Source organism: Macrobrachium nipponense, chromosome 12, assembly GCF_015104395.2.
Source record: "Macrobrachium nipponense isolate FS-2020 chromosome 12, ASM1510439v2, whole genome shotgun sequence".
Taxonomy (NCBI): Eukaryota; Metazoa; Arthropoda; class Malacostraca; order Decapoda; family Palaemonidae; genus Macrobrachium; species Macrobrachium nipponense.
In genome coordinates this window covers 36,794,685-36,819,766 of record NC_087205.1, presented here as the reverse complement: position 1 = coordinate 36,819,766, position 25,082 = coordinate 36,794,685, and the positions used below count along the sequence as shown (strand labels likewise).

Genomic DNA, 25,082 nt, shown 5'->3' with positions numbered 1-25,082 from the left:
AGAGTAATGACAGGCCTGGCCATTATGGATTAAAGGATTTGCAGTCCCGAATTCTAGGATGAAGAGCTGGAATACCTGAGGGAGAGCTTTAGGAGATTAGGATACCGTAAGTATTGCTGGGAACGGGCACACATTAAGGTAAGGAAAAACTATTTTGACATTTGGAAGGAAAGAAAATAATTACAGTCCCTGACAACAACACCATTACACCCATCAACAGATAGCTAGATCATTTCAAACTGATAGGCAGATACAAGAATACCATTAGGAATAAAATAGTTAGAAATAAAAAGTTGGTAGAGGGGGAAGACGCAAGAGGGGGGCTATATACGGCAGCATGTCTAGACTGTGAAGAGCGTTATCTCGGCGAAAGCGGCAAATCATCCAGAGAATGAAGCAAACAACACATACAAAACATAAGGTAGTATACTCAGACGTTGGCAGTCGCTAAGCACTGTTGGGAAAAAGACCACAAAACAGATTATGAAAATATGAATACTTTGTATGGGAATGCAAGCAAAACTGCCAGACTGATTATAGAGGATGTCGGGAAAAGGATTTGAAGACAGCTTATAAGGAAAAAAAATCATACACTACAAAAAAAAGATGAATAAATCACGCAAAAACACAAGAAACCACGCATATTATGAACACCTAGATGGATCGGCAGGCAGAGAAAGGTCAAGGTGACAAAGGCGGAGCCGGAGGGTAATAATAGGAGCAGGAACAAGTGTCAGCACAAGGCTGGTTAATCTTAAACAACAACACCATGTCTGGTCATTCCACGGATACTCGACAACGAGGACTGTTAATCCAGGAAAGCTTCTAACTTTTTTCGGATAAATATCCAAGCTTGATTCCATCCAGTTTCAATGGTTCCTGTCAGTAATTGTATTAATACACAGATTAATTGCATAAATTATAAAGTTTAATATATATATATATTATATATATATATATATATATATATAGTTATATATATATATATAAATATATATATAATATATATATATATCTATATATATATATATATATATATAGCTATTATATATAATATATATATATATATATATATATATATCCATACTATATATATTATATATATAGATTATATTATATATAAGATATCTATATATATATATATATATATAGATATATATATCTATATATATCTATATATATATATATATATATATATCTAGATATATATATATAATATCATTATATATATATATATATATATATATGTATATCTATAGATATATATATATATATATATATATATATATAATATATATATATATATATATATCATATATATATATATATTTATTGACTGATGGTTGATAAGCGGATGTGATGAGTATGATATTCTTTGAAACGTAGACGACACGTTCTGTTCCCGTGTAATGAACTTGTGATGAATTTGGGAGTGTCTTTTTGGGTGAATTCGTGCTTGCATACGTACGAGCTGTTTCCCCTACATAATGGGAGAGTGAGATAACTAAGATGGAGAACTATACGAAGTCGGTGAAGCACCGAGATGGCCATCTTTAAGTAGAATTTTAATTACGTGCGTGTGCTCTCAGATGAATGGGTAAGCGTACTTACTTTTAAGCCCAAGTGTGGCTTGTCTTTTTGTATTTTAAACCTTTATTCCAGAGATGTCCTTTTCCATTTGACCTTTTGATTTATGTCATTTTGATTTATTTGCAAATTGATTTATGTGGGATTTCTTTTTTTCTTCATCTCTCCCCAGATGGATCTGGTGGAAGGAACTTATCTGGAAATGGGAACTTAACTGATAGTTCCATGGTTATGGTGTGGGGAGACTATGACTTTTCTAGTTACACGTTTTATGACTAAATAATGTTAGTTATTGTAGAAAAAGGGGTGGATGGGTTTAGTTCGATCCCCAGTGTTATTTGAATTATTTGGATTTTGAATTTTGGCTTATTCAGTTAAACATTTGGTAAGAACCTGATTTATTTAGTTAATCCTTTTATTCTTAAATAAATATATTTTTGTAGTTCATGAGTCTGATTTAGTTACCTTAGGTAATTGAGAGAGAGAGAGAGAGAGAGAGAGAGAGAGAGAGAGAGAGAGAGAGAGTGAGTTTGAATGTCACCTCAGTGCCTTGCTGTTATAAGGTCATTGCTACTAATATATATTTTTTCCTTTTGAGACCGTACCGAGGTTAGAACCTCGCTAACATGTACATATATATTACACACACATATATACATACATTTATATGTATTTGAGGTAGCATATATTGGTAATATATTGGTAGCAATGACCTCATAGCAGCCGTGCTGCTATAAGGTCATTGCTACCTATATATATTTTTTTTTCCTTTTGAGACTGTACCGAGGTTAGAACCTCGGTAAGATATACATACATACACACACACACACACACACACACACACACACACACACCACATCATATATATATATATATATATATATATATAGTATATAAATTTTTATATATATGTATGTATATATGTTATATATAATCACACATACACACAGCACACACACACACACATATATATATATATATATATATATATATATATATATATATATATATATATATATATATATATATATATATATGTATATCTTACCGAGGTTCTAACCTCGGTACAGTCTCAAAAGGAAAAAATTATATTGGTAGCAATGACCTTATAGCAGCAAGGCTGCTATAAGGTCATTGCTACCAATATTATACCAATATATGCTATCACATATACATATATTTATATATATATATATATATATATATATATATATATTTACATATATATATATATATAAATGTGATGTATGCGTGTGTGTGTAATATATACTTCAGCGTATCTGAGTTTAGTACAAGATTTCAGAGTATGTAAAAACAGATCGTTTCTGGTATTTAATGTTATGATCAAATGAATTTTCGTCACTAATAAGTCCCGAACAATTCAGATTTGATAATATTTAGCATTTACTTTAATTGAAATGTAATCTGAAACTCTCGAAAAGGGAAATTGCGCCTATTTTTTCATAAAACTCCATAAAATATTTCATAGTGGTGCGAAACGGATTGCTAGTGTCGACAATTATTGATATCAATAGTATATTTCACGTAATCTGCTTATGTTTTTTTTTACCAAACGCGAGATCGAGGGTATTTCAGACGCAGTCTGTCACACGAATCGTTACATATGCGAATGGCAAATAAGAGATAGTAGAACTTTATTCCTTTCAACATTTTTCAACTCAATCTCATTGGCAACACTGATTTGAATGATAGGTTGATTAACTAAAAAAGCTTCTATTCCGTCAACTCTTCTTTTGTTTTAGAATTACTGACTGATTAATACATTGGCTGATGTGACAGAATTACAGCACAACAGTTCTAATTTCCAAAGTATTACTTGTGTATAATACGTATTAATCGCTTGCACAGGCTGATGTCATTTTAACTCTTCATAGAGGAAGAGATTGACAGGGCAATTGACAGATTGGTAGTGAAGTCTCAATTCAATATTAATGATAAAATTATAGAAAACCAGTTACTGTCAATCAACAAATCATAGGCAGCATCATTAATTGACTTTCTTGGAAGTCTGTTTATCAGTGACAAAATGATTTGTCAAAATTAAAAGGCAATTTTCGAGCGCTAGATGAAATATACATTTATCTAACGGAATGATAGAAAATTAACATATTTCGAAAGCCAAAGACTTTTAAGCGTACTAATGATTTCCTTTTTGTAAAGACTTACTACATCGTTAACCGAAAAAAGTTATTAAGATTTTTCAGAGTTTTTCGAAAGAGACAAAGAACTCATTCACGAACTTCGATGATATAGGGCATCTCTTCATTCCCTTCTACATCTAACCACCCCCCCCCCCCCTCTCTCTCTCTCTCTCTCTCTCTCTCTTTTATACTTCCCCCTTAAGCGTTCGTGGAAGACCTCAGAGGCTTCTGTTGAAAATGCCGGGGGTAAATGGACTTCAGAACAGGTAGAAAAATTCAATTGACTCTTCTTTGTGGACTCTTTGTACGAAATGAAAAGTCCGGGAAATGTGTGTCCCTAATTTGGTAGTCGCTAGGAGTTGCTGGTCCAAATTATTAGGCAGATAGCAAACATGCTCGAAGACGTGTTGTAAACACGCAAAATAGTTTTTTTTCAAGGCATTTTAACCATTTTTGCTTATAAGGACGTTGAGTGAGAACTTATTGTATTTTTATAACTACTTACAAGTAACTGCATAATTGTGTACCGTCATTAGAGAAAGCAATCGCATACATGCGTTATAAATACACGAAATAGTGTTTTTTAGTGCATTTTTATGATTTTTGTGAGAACGAATATTGCGCATGCGTAACGACTTGCGAATGAAAATAATTGCGTATGTGTGAATCATCGGCAGGGAAAACAAGCGCATACAGACGTGGTAAATACATGAAATAGAGTCTTTTATACTCCGTTACTACGCGTATAGACGCTAAGTCAGACCGGATACTGCATTCGTGTAATGACTTACAAATAATCTCATACTTGAGTATTGTTGCGCGTGATACAATATATTTACAATGCATTATAAATATATGGAATTATGGAAAGACTTTTTAATTTCTTACTTTTTCAAAAAATATTGCAGCATGCATAGAGACGAGATGGCAGATATTGCATTACTGCAATTACAGCTGATAGTATAATGCGTATGCATTTAGATGTACACTTATGTATAGACGCATAGGTACCAAAGCAGACCAAGGAAATGAAAGGGAAAGGGTAAAAAGAGAACGAATGGTCATTCTAATTCAATACATTTCAGTACGATCGAAACCCTTCTACAACTCGTTAATATTCGCATTACGAGAAGACAGAGAAGCACGCGTTTATTTTCATTAATTTCTGTTTTCCTATAAATTGCATTCCTCAATGGGAGAACTGGTACGATTCATGCAGATATTGCTACAAGGTACGGGTTAGAGTACTTTGCTTAAACACAAACACACACTGATATAAATAAATGAATAAATAAATAAATAAATACACACACACACACACACACACACATATATATATATATATATATATATATATATATATATATATATATCTACATATATATATATATATATTATATATATATATATATATATATGTATATGTATATTTGTATATACCCACCTCAACTTATGAACGGAACCTCTGGCCATTGACTGAGAGAGAGAGAGAGAGAGAGAGACGAGAGAGAGAGAGAGAGAGAGCGAGAGAGAGAGGAGAAGAGAGAGAGAGAGCTTCCCAGTGATTTAAAGTAGCTCTGTCTAACGCTACTGGTGTGTGAATCACTACAAGCATGCCTTGGAAAGACGTGGTTGGACCTGTTGCTTTTTCCAAAATGTATATCCATCTATCTATTTATATATGTATATACATACATAACTACATACATACATACTATATATATATATATATATATATATATATATATATACAAACATATATAAATATCTATAAATAAAATTATATATATATATATATATATATTATATATATATACATATGTATAATATATATATATATATATATATATAGATATAGATATATATATATATATATATATATATATATATATACTTACATACACGTAACCACGCGTCGCACTGCAAAACCAACGTGAATTACGCAGATTTTAAAATCATATCTTCCACGAAAGAAGAGAGGAACTGACTACTTTAGAGTCCGTCATGATTGAAACTACCATACCCTAGTTAAACACCCAGACATTTACCACACAGCTATTCACAGCATATGACTATAATAAAAAAAAAAATCTAGCTACAAAAGGTTGAGACTCGAAGGCCATTAGCACAATGCCATATTTGGTGATAATCTCGTAGATCTGGCATATTCTTTGTAACAGTCTTGCCGTTTCCTCGTGTGTGGATGATTAAGTGAAATTACCGCTAAGGGTCACAGTAAAAATGGGATTGTCTATCACCTCCCTTCATTCCTTTGAACAGAAACAAAGCACAAGGATCAAAATATTATCTATCGACCCTGTGAGTAATTTGCGTGATATAACTATAACGTTGATAGAAGTTTGCTACTCAAAAATAATGCTTAAGCTTAAAGCAGTTTCATGTTATATCAAAGAATTAATTTTCCTGATTAGTTTTACATTTTGCCGTGTAACGTTTGCTTGTGCAATCTAGGAATGGGAATGAAGTGAGAAACAGCTGAAAATAGCAATGAGTGCTAGGAACAGGGGTGAAGGGCAGACAAACATATGTTCAATTTCATTTACTATACATGGCAGAGTGACGGGCATAGTCCGTACCAGGCCGTTGATAAAGGGGTTTGGGTCACTTGCAGGTCTTCACCGAAGAGTAAGAAAAAATTCTTCATTAATCACGAACCAAGCCAGGGGCATTTGCCAGTCAGACTCATTGGTGGAGTCTCAACACAGTTCTTGATCTTACTAGCCTCTGCAGCATCAAGACGATGTTTCAAGGAGAGCGGCAGACAGAGTCGTCAAGTGCTAGACTGCTTCCAGGTATAATGTACTGCGAGAGAGTTGGGTCGAGGGGCAGAGTGAATTACCGTGAGTACTCTATTACTTTCAGAGTGAGCTCTCCAAACTAGAGCAGTATGTCGCGCTTTACCAGTCACGGGCAAATGCAATTTGATGGGCCAAACCAGGGTGTATTTATACCGAATATTTGAACCGGTCGCATCCTGTCCAAACTTGATATGGTTGTTCTCAAAACCCTAGTCCGAATCTGTTGATAAGCAATTTGTCTTGGCTCCCTCATCTGTAAAAGACATTTAAACGATGACACGGAAGTGCAAAACAGAGAACAATACAAGTGCAGGTGGTTTGAGAGAGGTCAAGGGGTATGCAGGTGCGAGGAAGCGGAGTCAGGAACTCGAGTTTCCGACAACAATGCTGAGTACCAGGTTGGCTAATAAGGATGCGAGGTCAGGTAGGAAGTTAGAGGTAAGCCAGAGAGCCCCTCCCAATAGGTATTTGAAATTTATCAACTTGGCAGGTAGTTAGTTCATACCTTAATAGCTGTTAGTCAAATTAAACTCATTTATCATCCAGAAACTAATCCCAAGGAGAAGCCATTAAAAGGGGTTTCATCTTCGTTGGTTATAGCAATACAAAGGGGAAAAAACTGCTAAGCCAAAATACTCTCAAGGGATCCCTTATCCGATCCCAATACAGAAAGGAAATTCTCAACTAGTTCAATATACGGAAATAGGATACAATACAGCTTGCTTCCTTCTCACACTTTGAATTTTACGTTACCAGCCCAAATCTATTTTCTCAAAATTTACGTTTGGCTGAAGAAAAGAACTAAAGGAAGAGGATAGAAAATGGATATTCATGATACCTCCCCGCCCAGGGAAGATGTTAGATAGTCTTCTCTCTGTTAACATCTGACAATTCTTTTCAAGGAAAGACTCTCTCTCTCTCTCTCTCTCTCTCTCTCTCTCTCTCTCTCTCTCTCTCTCTCTCTCTCTCTCTCCATTGCATGAATCAACATGTCTGCACAACTTGTAAATCCTATTCAACCAGGTTTTTACGTAATTTAAATTACACTTCAGGATTTTAATTTCATAAATAGGCAGACTTGCCTGTATCCCTGTATCCTTTGAGTAACTCAGTTTTTCTATACAAACATCATAACCTTATTTACAACCATCAATACTTTCATCTACCATTTCCAACATCTATCCCATAGTTTCTGTCAGCGTATGACGCTCATATTAAGCACAGAATCCGCGCGATACAGAAACAAAATCAGCGGGATACAAAGGATTAAAACAAGGAATTTTCACAAGGGAGTTACTTATAAGATACAACATACCACGAAGGAGTCATTTGCTTTGCCTGTGGATAGCACAGCGAAATGCTTGGGGAAAGTTTGAGAAAAGATTCTCAAACGTATCAGTACCTTGACAGGACATAAACTTTCCTGTTATCAGTTCCTTGTATTTTTTCAACGCTCTAATTATAATTTTTCGTGTCTAAGCTCCACCTTCTCAGACTTTAATGTCAATTCATTACCAGAGTCAATATTAACACTGACGGTACTGCCATGGCATTTGGTACTTAGTACTCTTTATTGCAGTGGTTCCAAACCTTTGACACTTTGAGGAACCCCTAAGACAATTTTTCTCCTCTCAAGGAACCCCAATGTATATTATATATATATATATAATTATTTTTACCACAGATCATAGGAGCTTTTGGTGAAGAGCTATGCTTGGTCTCAAAAGCCAGAAACAGTAGCCCTCGTATATACACCGAAATCCGGGTATACTAGCGTCTGGGCATTGAATAACCAATTGCACCCGACTATGGACTGGGATTACTCTGACAAATTTTGTTCTATTTTAGTTTTGGGCATGCAAAGAGCAGGGGGAGTTCTGGTGGCGATAGCACAGTCTGTCCGCCTTAGAAATAATAAATTTTCAGTATCTGGTGGATTTTACACACACACACACTTAAAAAGAGCAAAAGTGTCGTCTACATATCTCCTGTAGTATGCTGGTTTAAAAGAAGATTCACATTGATTTACAAATTTTGTTTCTAAGTCAGACATAAACAAATTTGCCAAAATGGAACTTAAAGGTGATCCTACAGTAACTCCATCGACATGCGAATAGAGTTGCTGGTTAAAAACAAACAAGTTCCAGAAATTGTTTAAAAATAACCTTATTAAAACCATAAAACAGAGCATCATTGCTGATAAAAATCTTGTTTAAAATAATATCAATAACTTCGTTTAATGGTACATTAGTGAAAAGTGATTCAATTTGTTGTTGAAATTCGTACCCGTTTTTTAATGTATATACACTGATACTAAGTTCAGAAAGTAAGCCAGATAAATACTTGGAGATCGAGAACGATGGGCTATTATAGGCGGCCATAATGGGTCTAACAGGGGTATCTGCTTAATGTATTTTTGGTATTCCATATACAATACTAAAGGATGAACCAGTAACAAAAAGTTTTGATAGGCAGCATCATCTATAATATTATCATCTTTTTTTTTTAGGAATCAATTAATTCTATATTCTTGTTTATATATATCCATAAAGTTAGGCTCACCATGGGATTTGAATTTGGTAGCGTCAGTTAAAATGTCTTCAATTTTGCCGACATAATAATTCTTGTTCGGGATAACTACTCCCTCGCCCTTGTCAGGTTTGCAAATCACCATGTCATCTCGTTTTTTCAAGGTCAAGAGTATCTTTAAATAATTACTTCTAAAAAATGGTTTGTCCAGGTTTTTCTTGAATTGGAATAACTTATATGTATAAGAGCCGATATTTTTTTGGTAACAGCACCTCAAATGGAAGGAAAAATCTGGCATAGTTCGGTCTATAAGAAGGTAAACAGAAATCTAAACTAAACGAAAGCAAGAACTCATCTCTCTTTTTTGTTACTGGTTCATCCTTTAGTATTTTATATGGACTACCACAAATACATAAACCAAATACCCCTGTTAGACCCATTATGCATACACAAATGCCGGCTTTGATGAGAGAGAGAGAGAGAGAGAGAGAGAGAGAGAGAGAGAGAGAGAGAGAGAGAGAGAGAGACTCCCCTTTCACCCCGTTGAAACACTCTGTAGTAGAGAACTTTTAAAAAATGCAAGCCCAAGGTGTGAAGGTCAAACTCGGGGGTGGAGAGAGAGAGAGAGAGAGAGAGAGAGAGACGAGAGGAGAGATGAGAACCCCTTTCACCCCGATCTGAAACACTCGTAGTAGAGAAACTTTTAAAAAAGGCAAGCCCAAAGGTGTGAGGTTCAAACTCGGGGGTGAGAGAGAGAGAGAGAGAGAGAGAGAGAGAGAGAGAGAGAGAGAGATTTATGGAGCCCCGGTAATGATGTCATCGATTCCCTGTAGCAACAGACAACGTTTAGCCACAAACGCTAATTTGATGAGAAGTTCAGAAATATAATAGGAGGAGGAGAAGGAGGAGGAGGATGAGGGGGAGGAGGAGGAGGAGAAATGTGGGTGGGTAGGCGGGAGAGATGACAAAGCAGCAGAGGCTTTGAAGAAAGGAGAAAGAAGTCGGCGAGAGTGGACGAGGAGTTACAGAACGAGAAATGGGAGATTCACCCGGGAAACTGAGCATTGTTAAAGGGAATAAAAAAGGAGAGGATTTGGAGGAGAAAGGAAGAACGAAGGAGATAGATATAATTTGGAATGAGAAGATGAATTGCAAAGAGGAATAGCACAGGAGGAGAAAGGTAGAATTTAGAATGGGGGAAGAGAGGACTTGTAGTACGTATAGATGACGAGCGGAAAAGCGGAGGAATTGAATAGGTAAATGTGAGAGTAAGAAATGGAGTAAGAGAAAGATGAATAGGAGAATTCAAGGAGAAAGAAAGGACTAAGAAGAGGAACAGGAATTGAAAGAGAGAATTAAATGTAAGTATTTAGTTAGAATAAAAAACTCTTTGGAAGAAGAAGAAGAAGAAGAAGAAGAAGAAGAGAAAGTATTAGAAAGAGGAAGAGAAGCTGAGGATTTGGAAGAGGAGGAGGAGGAGGAGGAGAGGAATCGTGAGAGTGAGGAAAGTGGCGGATGAGGGGAAGGAGCAGGCCACGCTATTTTCAGTGCCACCTGTTCGAGTATTGATTAGCCTTGGTAAGATTACCTTGAGCTCTCACCCTATACCTATATAACGGACGTTGGAGGTTACCTCCCTCTCAGTATTCTTTTCAGTCTTTATCGTTCTCTTATCCTTTTTCTTCTCAGGTCCTCGAATTCGTGTCTACAAAGAGGTACAATACAGAGAAATCGAGGGTTTGAAGCGAATAACCTTACTGTGGTTTCGATCGATCGTAGGGCAAGTCACGGCGAGGAGTTAGGAAACCGTGAGTTGGCTGAATCATGGAAATGGTATTCAAGATATTGATAACATTACATAATACATTTAATATGCAGCAATCAGTATACGAAATTATGACTTTCCACAAAAGAATATGAAATGTCTTACATTATTTAAAGAACTGAAGAGTCTTTCGGTTATATAAATATCTATGTCACGATAGAGAGAGAGAGAGAGAGAGAGAGAGAGAGAGAGAGAGAGGAGAGAGAGAGAATGTATTTACATAAATTTTAAAGAACTGAAGAGTCTTGCGGCATTATAAATAAAATCTATGTCATGAAGAGAGAGAGAGAGAGAGGAGAGAGAGGACGGAGAGAGAGAGAGAGAGAGAGAGAGAGAGAGATTATACTCCTCGCAAGAAATAAAAGAAGAAAAACTGTATTCATTATAAATAACCGCCAGTGGAAAGTCTGTAAGTAGAACATGACATGATCTTTCTAAGGAAAGTTTTCGCGGTGGATGAGTTCCATGGAAACAAATCAATAATTTTAAAAACGATATTGGATATTCCGTGAAAAAAGGATTTTCCAACCCAGCAATGGATACTACTGTCATAAAATTATTGGACGTGATAGAAAATAAATTAGGCCTACCAACTAAAGGCATTATTGTGCTATATAGCTCGTTCAGAGAGAATAGACTAGGTTATATAGGAATCCATTGGAATGCCGCTAAATTATTTTTATTATTATTATTATAAATATTATTATTGTAAAAGACCCCTCTTGAGAAATATAGAATATCATTCTTTTCAACAACATTAAACATTACACCACTGCTGAGTACAGATTCATTTAGGATTCATCAGGACAAAAGCAATAAAAATAATAAATGAAAAAAAATAAATGAATAAAAAATATAAAAAAATAAACCGAAAAAGCAAAACTAGTAGCTGTTCCAAGTCCAGAGGTCCGCACCAGTTCTTTTGTTCCCCTTCAACCGCTTACCAAGCTGATTAGACAACTCTCAACGAAGCTCGGGCTGGCACAAGGCGGCTCAATTTCGGCCAGCCAACCAAACCAACAGCCACCAGAGGCTGTTGGGTTGGGCGACTTCTCTCCGTCAGGACACCTGTTGCTTGCTGGAGCCAGCACGAGGGGCATGGCTCTGCCTAGGAGCAGTGGCAGTGAGTCAGTCGCCCGAGTGAGAGGGAAGGGGACACTACCGCTGGAGAAAGGAAGGGCAAAGAGAAAACGAATGACTGATTGATTGGCAGAAGGTTTTAAGAAAAATCGTGTCGTAATTACGCGATGCAAAATAAATTACGTGGTTTGCGCTTTCAAGAATTTGGCAGGACTTGAGTTAGCTATATATTCATTGAGAGAGAGAGAGAGAGAGAGTCGAGGAATTTACAAGAAGTTCAAGATTGCTAAGCTGTACATTGACCCATACCGATTAAAATATTAAAAGTCCTTATATACTGAAGCTGTGCTCTAGCCGCCATATTGTAAAATGGCGGCTGATTTTCGTCTTTATTTTCTTAACCGTTAGAGTAACAGAAAACATGCATGAATAAAGAAATATTTTTCATAAAAAATAAACTCTTGTCATACAATATATTTTTTTGTATGATAGAAAAAAAAAAAGATTCGGCGGAAACTTTATTTTTCACATATGCTTGATCGCAAAACAGAAAGCATTACCAGGCCATACAGGAAAGATTAATAACTGTTTAGAAACTATTATATATATATATGTGAATTGATCAACTTCATGAAATATTTGCAGTCATTATGTCAGTGTTTATAGAGAATTCTGATAGTATATCAAAATAACAATAGACAATAACCAATTTAAATGAAATCAGACTTCTCAATTGAATCTGGGTTATGCAATACAAGTTTGATAAAAAAAAATCAGATTTACCAGAAACACGTAAATCAGAAACACTAATCTGCCAGACCACATCATAATAGCAGTGAATATTAACTAATGCATATCTTTAAGAAGTTAGTAAATATTTTCATAATAATGAAAAAATGATAGTGATAATGTTCATCTGCAAAAGTAAAAGCAATATATTCCGATTCTGATCTTTTTATGCAATACTGAAATTACATATTTTGTAATTTTCCAGATATATAGAACACTATCGTTATACCACAAAGTTGGCAACAAATAGTTTCTAATAATAAATTATCCTATGAATATCAAAAGTGCTATGCACATTTTCAAGCAAGTTATTTCACAATTTTCCAGCTGAGTACTCTGGTTCTTCTAGAATTATTTCAACCGAGTTTTCACAATTAGTTCCTTGGCAGTATCCACATACAGACCCAGTCATGGCATAAAATGCACAGTGTCACAGCTTTCACCCATATGTGTTTTCTGTCTGAATGTTGTGCAATTTGTGAGTACTACCTGATTTTCTTGGTTTAAGATGTCATATGTCAAAATCTTTATTAGCTAAAGCACTTAAAAGCACAAGCAAACCAGTATCCTGCCCAACATCAACAGCTAGATATTGTTTTCAGCGTGATCAAGAGCACCTTTGATAATAAAAGTATCAGCATTACTTTCAGCTTGTAGAATTGAATAACCTTTGTTTTTCATTTTAAGCAAAACACTATCAAATAGAGCGTTTTTATTTCTTCAGTTTGCTAGAAAATCTGATTGCGGAATAGTAGCTGGTGTAATGTCATCAAATATCATGCTTCTTGAAGTTCTCTTAGCTGCTCGGCGCCTTTGCTCAACTGTTTTAGTAGTATCTCTCTCTGGATACTCATCAAAAACTATAACGCAGCGTTTTCCATTATGGCTCTCAACATACCTTACATACAAATCCAGTATCTGACCAAATGTTGCTGGTTTTGGCCAGGGAACAAAGTGAAGTAGATTTCCACCATCTAGAACATAATATGGGTTAGAAGATAGCAATAAAGTCTCTTTCTAGGAGTAAAAGGCATCCAACATTGAAGACTTTGTTCCTTTCTTTAACTGCGAGGAATTAAATAATGATGGAGGTACACTTGCTAGCTCACACTAGAAGTATTCTTTTATTTCCGTTTTACTAACATTCAGTCAGAAGATTCTGTGAAACAGTTTATGTTTGAAGTTCAATATCACATTTTTATTATGCATCTCTATTGTGGCTGATGTTAGTTTCAACAAAAGAAAAACTTTCCATTTTCGCTACTGGTGAACATCAGAAAAGTTACTTCCTGAAAGTGAATTGATGGTTTCTTTTCCTATTCCCAGTGCTCTATCACATGTTATTGTTTGGTCTGCTAACTTCTCATCTGAGATGTTAACTGACTGTCTTGACAACTGACGAAACGGACTATGTTCTTTTGGTCAGTTAATAACTTGCTAAGAGCATTATTATCTCTTGATATTCGAGATTTCCCAGATTCTGTGTTCAACAGAACATTTTTTACACTAAACCCAGTAAACTCTGATACAGCCTCGGAAATCTCAAAACCAACTGAAGCTGATGACACCCAACTCTGTAGAGTTGAATCCGTTGTTCCCCGACCACGAGTAGGTGCACCAATTGCTTTGAAGTTAAGCATCAAAATCTGCTCAATACACATATCAGTTGAAACTCCTGATCAGATTCTGTCACTACGCCTAATTGCAAAGTAGCCATTTCTTGTAAATCGTTAAAAATCAAGTTCTGTCATTTAATTATGTAAATCCTCCATCAAATGTACTTAAAGATGAGCACATTTAACATAGTGTAAGTGCCGGCACTGTGAAAATAGGGCATCATCTTTTGTACTACTGCAATATGCAATTTCCAATCACCAGTTCGTTCTGCTCTATAAAATGCAAGATAAGCAAAACTTAAAGATACTGAAGTCATAATATTGAGATCCTACCAAACGTTTCAAGATCCTGCTTGAGCTATTCAAACTAGTCAATGAACTCAACATCATCACATGTAGCTACGTTATTTAAGCAGGCTTTGCAAAGTTTTCTTAGAGTATGATATTTTAGCCTACCTCTATCGATATAATACTGAGCTGTAAAATAAAAATAAAAATAATAATAATGAAATGGACAAGTGAAGAAAATAAGGAAATATGGAGATGATATGGGATATGCCAGTAGAAATTGTACCTATAATCATAGAACACTAGGCACGATCCCAAGATCCCTGAAAGGGAATCTGGTAACACTAAACTGAAGTACCTCCAGGACTCATGCAGAAAAGTGTGCTTCTAGAAACAGAGGACATAGTAAGAAAAGTGATGGACTCCTAAAGAGGCATGATGCGACCCGGAACCTCGAATTGGAGGACTGTGATAATAATAATAATAATAATAATAATAATAATAATAATAATAATAATAATAATAATAATAATAATATAATGATAATAATCACAAATCACCATGCGCCCAAATGGATGAACAACAGGAAGAACATCCTTAGTACAAAAAGACAAGAGTAAGAGAAATATAGCCAGTAACTAAAGGCCTATCACATGCCTACCAATAATGTGGAAGTTACTAACAGGTATCATCAGTGAAAGGCTATACAACTACCTAGAGGAGACAAACACCATCCCCCCACCAACAGAAAGGCTGCAGAAGGAAGTGCAGGGGCACAAAGGACCAGCTCCTAACAGACAAAATGGTAATGAAGAATAGTAGGAGAAGGAAAACCAACCAAATCATGGCATGGATTGACTATAAGAAAGCCTTCGACATGATACCGCACACATGGCAAATATAATGCCTGAAAATATATGGAGCAGAGGAAAACACCATCAGCTTCCTCAAAAATACCATGCACAACTGGAATACAATACTCATAAGTTCTGGAATAAGACTAGCAGAGGTTAATATCAGGAGAGGGATCTTCCAGGGCGACTCATTGTCCCCACTGTTCTTCGTAGCAGCCATGATTCCCATGACAAAAGTACTGCAGAAGATCGATGGTGGGTACCAACTCAAGAAAAGAGGCAACAGAATTAGCCATCTGATGTTCATGGACGACATCAAGCTGTATGGTAAGAGCATCAAGGAAATAGATACCCTAGTCAAGACTGTAAGGATTGTATCTGGGGACATCAGAATGGAGTTTGTAATAGAAAAATGTGCCTTAGTCAACATACAAAAGGGCAAAGTAACAAGGACTGGGGGGATAAAGCTACCAGATGGGAGCAACATCAGACACATAGATGAGACGGGATAGAAATACCTGGGAATAATGGAAGGAGGGGATATAAAACACCAAGAGATGAAGGACACGATCAGGAAAGAATATATGCAGAGACTCAAGGCGATACTCAAGTCAAAACTCAACGCCGGAAATATGATAAAAGCCATAAACACATGGGCAGTGCCAGTAATCAGATACAGCGCAAGAATAGAGAAATGGACGAAGGCCGACCTCCGCAGCATAGACCAAAAAACTAGGAAACATATGGCAATAAACAAAGCACTACACCCAAGAGCAAATACGGACAGACTATACATAACACGAAAGGAAGGAGGGAGACGACTACTAAGTATAGAGGACTGCGTCTACATCGGGAACAGAGCACTGGGGCAATATCTGAAAACCAGTGAAGACGAGTGGCTAAAGAGTGCATGGGAAGAAGGACTGATAAAAGTAGACGAATACCCAGAAATATACAGAGACAGGAGAAAGACAAACAGAACAGAGTACTGGTAAAACAAACCAATGCATGGACAATACATGAGACAAACTAAAGAACTAGCCAGCGATGACACATGGCAATGGCTACAGAGGGGAGAGCTAAAGAAGGAAACTGAAGAAATGATAACAGCGGCACAAGATCAGGCCCTAAGAACCAGTTATGTTAAAAGAACGATAGATGGAAATAACATCTCTCCCACATGTAGGAAGTGAAATACGAAAAATGAAACCATAAACCACATAGCAAGCAAATGTCCGGCACTTGCACAGAACCAGTACAAAAAGAGGCATGATTCAGTGGCAAAAGCCCTCCACTGGAGCCTGTGCAAGAAACATCAGCTACCTTGCAGTAATAAGTGGTACGAGCACCAACCTGAAGGAGTGATAGAAAACGATCAGGCAAAGATTCTCTGAGACTATGGTATCAGAACCATAGTCTCAGAGAATCTTTACAAATAGACCAGACGTGACGTTGATTGACAAAATCATGAAAAAAGTATCACTCACAGATGTCGCAATACCATGGGGCACCAGAGTTGAAGAGAAAGAGAGGGGAGAAATGGATAAGTATCAAGACCTTAAAATAGAAATAAGAAAGATATGGGATATGCCAGTGGAAATTGTAACCATAGGAACACTAGGCAGGACCCAAGATCCCTGAAAAGGTATCTGGAAAAACTAGAGGCTGATATAGCTCCAGGACTCATGCAGAAGAGTGTGATCCTAGAAACGGCGCACATAGTAAGAAAAGTAATGGACTCCTAAGGAGGCAGGATGCAACCCAGGAACCCCACACTATAAATACCACCCAGTCGAATTGGAGGACTGTGATAGAGCAAAAAAAAATAATAAAGAGAAAAGATGATTAAGTATCAAGACCTGAAAATAGAAATAAGAAAGATATGGGATTTGCCAGTGGAAATTGTACCCATAGTTATAGGAACACTAGGCACGATCCCAAGATCCCTGAAAAGGAACCTTGAAAAACTAGATGCCGAAGTAGTTCCATGACTCATGCAGAAGAGTGTGCTACTAGAAACAGCACATACTGATTAAAAGTGATGGATTCCTAAGGATGAAACCCGAAACCCCAAACTATAGAAACCACCCAGACGAACAGGATGACTGTGATAGACCAAAATAATAATAATAATAAATAAATAATAATAATAATAATAATAATAATAATAATAATAAAATATATTGGTAATAACCATTCATTTAAGCATATTTTATTGAATTTCATTGCTGCTGCAATGCCTTTCAGCATTAAAATAATCTTTTTCTGATGTTCTGATGCTGTCTTTTTCTTCCTTAAGAAGGCTGAAGAGAAGATGACCTAATTTCTCTACCACTCCCACAGCCATTTCTGGTTTTCCTTCTGACGTTTCGTTCCGCCTCAGAACATGGACCGTTGGATCTTACGTGCTTTGGCTTTAAGCCTCTGTTTTATATCTTCTATTGTCTTGTTTAGTCTCCTCTCCTATACTTTGTATTTCTCATTCAGTTCCTTCCCTTGTTTTCATGCTTTTTAGCCTCTTTTCTACCATCTCAGTCAGTTTACTCAAGTCAGATTTCATCACCATGATATGCTTTTCCAGGCGACTTTTCCAAGGCGTTTGCCTGTTTTGGTTTCAGTTGGTTTGGTTGTGTTGGTGGTGTTAGTGTTTGTATCCCCATTAGTTCTATTATTATTATTATTATATTTTTTTTGTCTATCACGGTCATCCTATTCGACTGGCCGGTTTTTATAATGTGGGGTTTCGGATTGCACTCTGCCTCTCTGGGAGTCCATCACTTTTCTTACTATGTGCACTGTTTCCAGGATTACACTCTTCTGTATGAGTCCTGGAGCTACACCAGTATCTAATTTTTTCAAGTTCCTTTTCAGGGATCTTGGAATCGTGCCTAGTGTCCCGTTAAGTATTACTATTACTATTAATAGTAGTAGTAGTAATAGCACTCGTAGCAATAGTAATAAATCTGCTAATTGCCCGAGTTGATATATTGAAGGATAATGCATTTTTCATAAACATCAAACTGCTTTCAAATTCGAAAACATTATAATTGAATACCTAAGTTCTTTAATTGAACACATATTTACTATTTTCAATTCTACCAATCATTTCTGTTTTGAAAAGGAACAATTTTTAACTACTGAAAAATTTCTGTATCTGTAACGGTTTACAAGTTATTGCAGAAAAACAGAATTTTGTCCACCATTTTCTAAGATGGCCGCCGTAGCACAGCCTGCATCGATGATGACTTTTAGTATGTTCATCAGTGGGCTAAAGAAACCACAGACCAGTTTTCATATTCCTGCAAATTTGTTAAGTCGATTGATGGTTTTTCTTGCCTAAAATTCCCCGACTAAGAAGGGATTCCCATCCTATGATGAGGTTATCTTATACACCACAATTTAGTGGGTAACATTGCTCTCAACTATTTTAAAACAAAATAATAAACAAAAGAAATATTCAAATTTGTATACATAAATAAATAGAATTCTGATTCATAAAGCATTCACTAAATCCATTCATGCTTTATGAATGCTTTGAAAAATACCTTCAATGCAACTATATATAAAACAGGATAACAATTGGCAAAATATGACCACAATTAGGTACAACGGATGAGACCAGAACAGAATTGGGCTGAACTATCATTTATTTCAGTGCCTATTGTAATCTTTTTTCGAATTTAGAGTTTATGTTTTATTTCATGATTATTTGATAAATTGTTTTGATGATAATTATATATGAAAAAACGTAAAATCATTTTTCAATTTGCAAAAAATAAGCAAAAAACAAACTATATAAATCAATAAACTTATGGTTACTACGGTGAAGCTAAATATTTAAGATAATCAATAATAAGCAGGACAGTGAGAAGACTGCAGACCATTTCTTCTTTTTATTTATACCTACGTTTCGGGAATCCTTTCACATCTTCAGGGCTATAAACAGATTTAATTATTTGCAATATTAAAAAGTATGCTGAAATAAGCTAATAATTAAAAGAAATATAGTTTTGTAATATAACAGTCATTAAGCTAAAATAAAAAAAATGAAGACTACAGAGCGACTTTAAGCTAAAAGTAAATTAAAACACTACATAACTTAGTGAAATAACAGATCAAGAGGTTTGGTTGTTAACTGATGGAGAACAGCATAGCCAAAAGGAGATGTTAGGGGAATATAAAAAGGGACAGAGAGAGAATGTGAGTAATAGGCACTTACGCAATATGTAATGGTGTGGAGGTAGTTTGGTTGTTTAACGAAGGAGACAGTTTCTTGAAGTAAAGAGATTCTAAAAGAAGTAACCATTCAAATTCATGTAAAACTGACAATATGAATAATAATTTCAAAATACTGTGTCAAACTACTAGTTGTCTTTCGCCCTCTCTTTTAGAATCTCTTTTCATCAAGAAACTGTCTCCTTCCTTAAACAACAAAACTACCTCCACACCATTTCTTATTGCTTAACTGCCTGTTACATACTCTCTCTGCCCCCTTTTTCATTTCCCTAACATCGCCTTTTGACTATGCTGTTTAGTTTTTCAATATTCATTTTTTGTTTTGCTTTTTGATCTGTTATTTCACTGAGTTATGTAGTGTTTTAATTTACTTTTAGGTTAAAGTCGCTTGTAGTCTTTATTTTTATTTTAGCTTAATGACTGTTATTTTACAAAACTATATTTCTTTTAATTATCATTTTATTTTAGCATACTTTTTAATATTGTCAAAAATTAATTCTATTTATAGCCTGAAGATGGGAAAGGATTCCCGAAACGTAGGTGTAAACAAAAAGAAGAAATGATCTGCAGTCTTCTCGCTGTCCTCTTCATTATTAAACTTAAGCTCACCAGGAGCGAAAATCAATAAACACACATGTTTGTGTGTTTATTAGCGTTCATAAACAAACAGAAAAACAGAACCAAAGACAGACAGACGCACGTTGAAGTCCATCTTTAATATTAAGAATGTTACAAACATACAAACATATTTCATCCTTTGCTAGAAACGCCAGCAAATTACACTAATGGATTCCCATCCCCCAGATCTCCCAGCTTGCTTCAAAACCACCACATTCAAACCAGACGTGTAGACAGACCTCATTACTTTTCAGATCTTCCGTAGAGCCTGGAATTGCACCCCCTGCCCAACCCCCCTTCCCCAGCTATTGCTCTCCCGTCCCAACGAAGGAATAGGATATTCCAGCGTTCTCTTTACTATTTACTGTTCTTTAAAAAAAATTCTCATTTTCCAATCCCTTCCCCCAAAACCTGGACAAGACAGGGGTATTCGGTAGCACGTACTGTAGACTAGACAACTCCTACCGAATGGCGCACTTCACGAAATGCTTAGCTTTGCTTATCTGATTAATCCAAATGTTGTTTATAATCATTATAGAATAACACACTTCACGAAATTCCTAGTTTAGCTCATTTAATTACATAAGCTATGCCTAGCTGGTCGGCTCGTATACTGGTTAGTGTCGTGACGTGCCAGTTAACTGTCGCGGGTTCACGTCTCTTCCAGGGCGATGGAAGTCACTGGCTCTGTATCATGATCAGTTACTGTTGCAGTGTGCAGTCCGCGGTGGGAGGTTGAAACCAACATTCTTTGGAAAATGGACTTCAATTCAATGTTCCCTGTGTGTTTGTTCCATGTGAATAAGTTTCATCTGAAATAATAATAATACGTTTTTTTTCACACGACACACATTTAACTCGTCACGAAAGTGGCACCTTGCAGGGAGGACGACTTATTCGCAGCTAACAGAAACAACTTTAATATTGCACGCAAACACACCGACGCTCGCTCAAGCCATTACGTGCTGTAATAGGAATTATTTTCGAACATCAAAAGGGAATTTGGCATTTGCGCTAAGGGACGGGAATTCAGAAATCATTTGCACGTCAAGTTTTTTTTTTTTTTTTTTTTTTTTTTTTTTTTTTTTTTTTTTTCACGCTCGCCAGCGCAGGCAACTTATAAACATGTTTTCATTGCGTTTATATTTTACATTGTATAGACTCTCAGAATTCAAATTTTCCAATTCTTTGATATTTATGAAATGCAGCTATGTCTAATGTTTCTATTTCGTGTTTAATAACTAAGGGAAGTCTCTATTTGTAAATTTCTTTGAGTGATTGTGCAAATTTTATTAATATGACAAGTGAAAATATATTAAGATATAAAAAATCTATATTTTCTATCAGTTACTATTGAACTGAAATATCTCATCTATAGAAAATTACTTATATAAAGGCACTAAAGTGACTTTAAACGTCCAGTACGTAACATTTTTTTTTTAGATAAAAATATTTCCAGCTACGAAAAAAATGCCACCGTTATTTTTCATTGAATATGAAATAACAAACTCCCTTCCTGCTATAAAAAAAAAAAAAAAGGTTTCCGAAAATAGCAAATAATGGCGAGATACAAGAGCCTGTTATTCTGGGGTCTTCTGAAGTCAACATATAAAAAAAAATACTGACGTAGTGATTTCGTGAGGTCACAATAAGGTCCAAGAATTCAACAACTTGACGTAGTGAGTAGTGACGACGTCATTGTCGACGAGTCTTGGTGTTTTGCAATTGAGTTGTTAGTATCAGTAAATCAATTAAAGCAAGGGATATAAATATTTCTCTCTCTCTCTCTCTCTCTCTCTCTCTCTCTCTCTCTCTCTCTCTCTCTCTCTCTCTCTCTCTCTCTTTTGAGAAGAGAGAGAGAGAGAGAGAGAGTGAACAGTTAAGCTTTTAGACTGTCTTGAAGGAAAACTATGTATGCATACAATATAGATTATGAGGAAAAATATAAAAAAATAAACTCTATAAAAGTAAATAAATTAATAGATAAATAAATAAATAGATAAATACATAAATAAATATGTATGTAAAATAATACATGAGTAACAGGTCATTGAAATAAATACATAAATTTATAAATATATAAATAAATACATATTTATATAAATAACAAAAACATAAATAAATAACAGATAACCAAATATATAAATTAAAAAAATAAGAACCTTATTGGTGGCTTGGGGCTCCGTCCACACTGTATTAGTTCGGCCTTACTCTTTTATAGATAATTTTTTTTTTTAACTTTGGGATGAATTCCGCGTCCACTCTCCTCCACAGAGTCATTAATCTGACATCATGTGCTGGTTTACCTTTCACACTGAAGTGACTTTTCTTGCTGATTACTTTAAGAATAAGTATTTCCCTCAAGCAATTTTTCATAGATCCCTTAATTAATCAGTTACTTAACTTGAAATTTAATCCACTTCCAATAGTCTATAGTGTCCCAAAGCTCCGTACGTTCGCTAGATTTCCCTTCGTACATCATAATAAATCAGGAAGAAATGTATCAGCCTATTCAATGGACGATTACCTGCCGTCAATTTAAAACTAATTCCGATAAACCCCGAACTATCGGTTCACTCTTCCAAGTTAAGGACCTGATCAGCCCCTTATCTACCTCCGGTGTCATTTATAAGTATAATTGTCCCAAATGTGATCTCAGCATTTACATCGGTTGCACCAGGAAGCTGCTAAAATTCCGGATTTCCTCTCATCAAGAAATTAGCTACAGAACGGGTTGTTGATTATCAAATCCAGAACAATCTAATATAAGAAATCATAGTAAAAGTTGCAAGACACACAGATGCCAGTCATTTTAATATTGTAGGAAGAACCCGACATATAGACGAACGAATAATTCTTGAATTAATCATGATTAAGCAAACCGTATATACTCCTAACCACCAATCATCTTCCACCCAACTGTTTATTGTCTAATTACCTGTCCAGGTTCTTTGTTTATACTCCCATCTATAACAACATTTTGTGTCAATCCTCCTTATGTTACCGCTGTGGATAGATGTCTTTTTTTTCTGTATTGGATCTTGGCCCTTTCACTGTTGTTCTGTTTCTGCTTTTATTCTCTATGCATTGCATTGTTTTTAGAACTTTTGAATAGGTTTTTAATTCATGTGTACTCACGATTTCAGCCTGGAAAATGTATCAAGCTGATACGAAACGTCGCCGCATAATAAATGGACAAAGGACAGAACGTGTCTCCGTTCCCCAATAAGATTATTCTATGAGTAATTGTTCCTGTCTTCATACTTATATATATATATATATATATATATATATATATATATATATATGTGTGTGTGTGTGTGTGTGTGTGTGCGTGTATGTACATATATATATATATATATATATATATATATATATATATATATATATATATATATATCACAAATGATAATTCCCCTTATCAAAGCATTTCGATTTAATATTCGGAAAAGTAAAAGCTACAGTTGGCATGCGAGAGAACTTTATAAAAAGAGACACTCCCTTGCTCTCTCTCTCTCACCTTCAAAAGCATGAAACACACTTTCATAAAAGTATATGCAAATGAAGGCGTTGTTATTTATTAATTAGGTTACAAAAATAAACTTGAAAAACAAACAAGGACCTAGTTTCTGCTTCCACAAACAGTAATTAAACGCAAGCTATAAATACGGCAGGACGCAATAACCATTACTTCTTTAGACGAAAGCTTCATTATACTTTTTGAGGGGACTCCACGATAAAAATAACTGCCATTTTTAAAAGGAAAACTCTCAACATATCAAAGGCTTTTCAGACGTTTTTGATTCTCTTGCGAAATATAATGCGTCGTGGGATCATTAAAAAGACAGATAAAGCATAAATACAATGTTCGAGAACTTGTGTTCAAAGACTACGGATCAAATCACATCAAAAGAAAGAGAGAGAGAGAGAGAGAGAGAGAGAGAGAGAGAGAGAGAGAGAGAGAGAGAGAGAGAGAGAGTAGTGGTTGATAGATCCTTTCCAAAACAACATTCGATTGATCTTAAAATAAACACGTTTTTCTAATATATTTTCTTTTGATTTCAAAACGCATTCTAAATAGTCCTATCTTTTGTACAGGGGATACAGAGGCCCCTCCGTAAATGAGCTATAAACACGCTGACTTTGTAAATGCAAACGTAATCACCTAATGACTCACTTTTTCAGGCTTTTCTAGTATCCAATCATTCCTTTTCCTATTATTGGTACGAAAAAAAAAAAAAAATGGAAATTACTTGCAGCTAAGGAAATAGATTGTTTTGTCGAAGCGCTCTATACTTCAAAAGAAATGTGTTTATCTCAGAAAACATCAGTTTTGAACACTATAATCCATAATCTAACAACTCTTTTATCTTTGTTATGTGGAAAAGTAGAAGATTTGAAATTTTCATTAAAGTTATAAAAAAAACGGTCGTATGCAAAATCTTGAAACAAAGAATAAATACTGAATGATTCATACTCACTAGTCTGAACATTATACATACAGGGAGTTGCAAAATTCAGCCAAATCAACGTACCTGAAATAATAATAATAATAATTAATTAATAATAATAATAATAATAATAATAATAATAATAATAATAATAACATGCAAGAAATTAACGTATACATTAACACAGCCATGGGCATGAGAAGCATATATATATATATATATATATAT

At 35.3% G+C, this 25,082-nt stretch overlaps 1 protein-coding gene across 1 annotated transcript in view; it reads right to left on the bottom strand.

Annotated features, from left to right (window-relative positions):
- The window catches only part of LOC135224779 (protein piccolo-like), an 819,328-nt gene that overhangs the window by 573,804 nt on the left and 220,442 nt on the right, over positions 1 to 25,082 (bottom strand).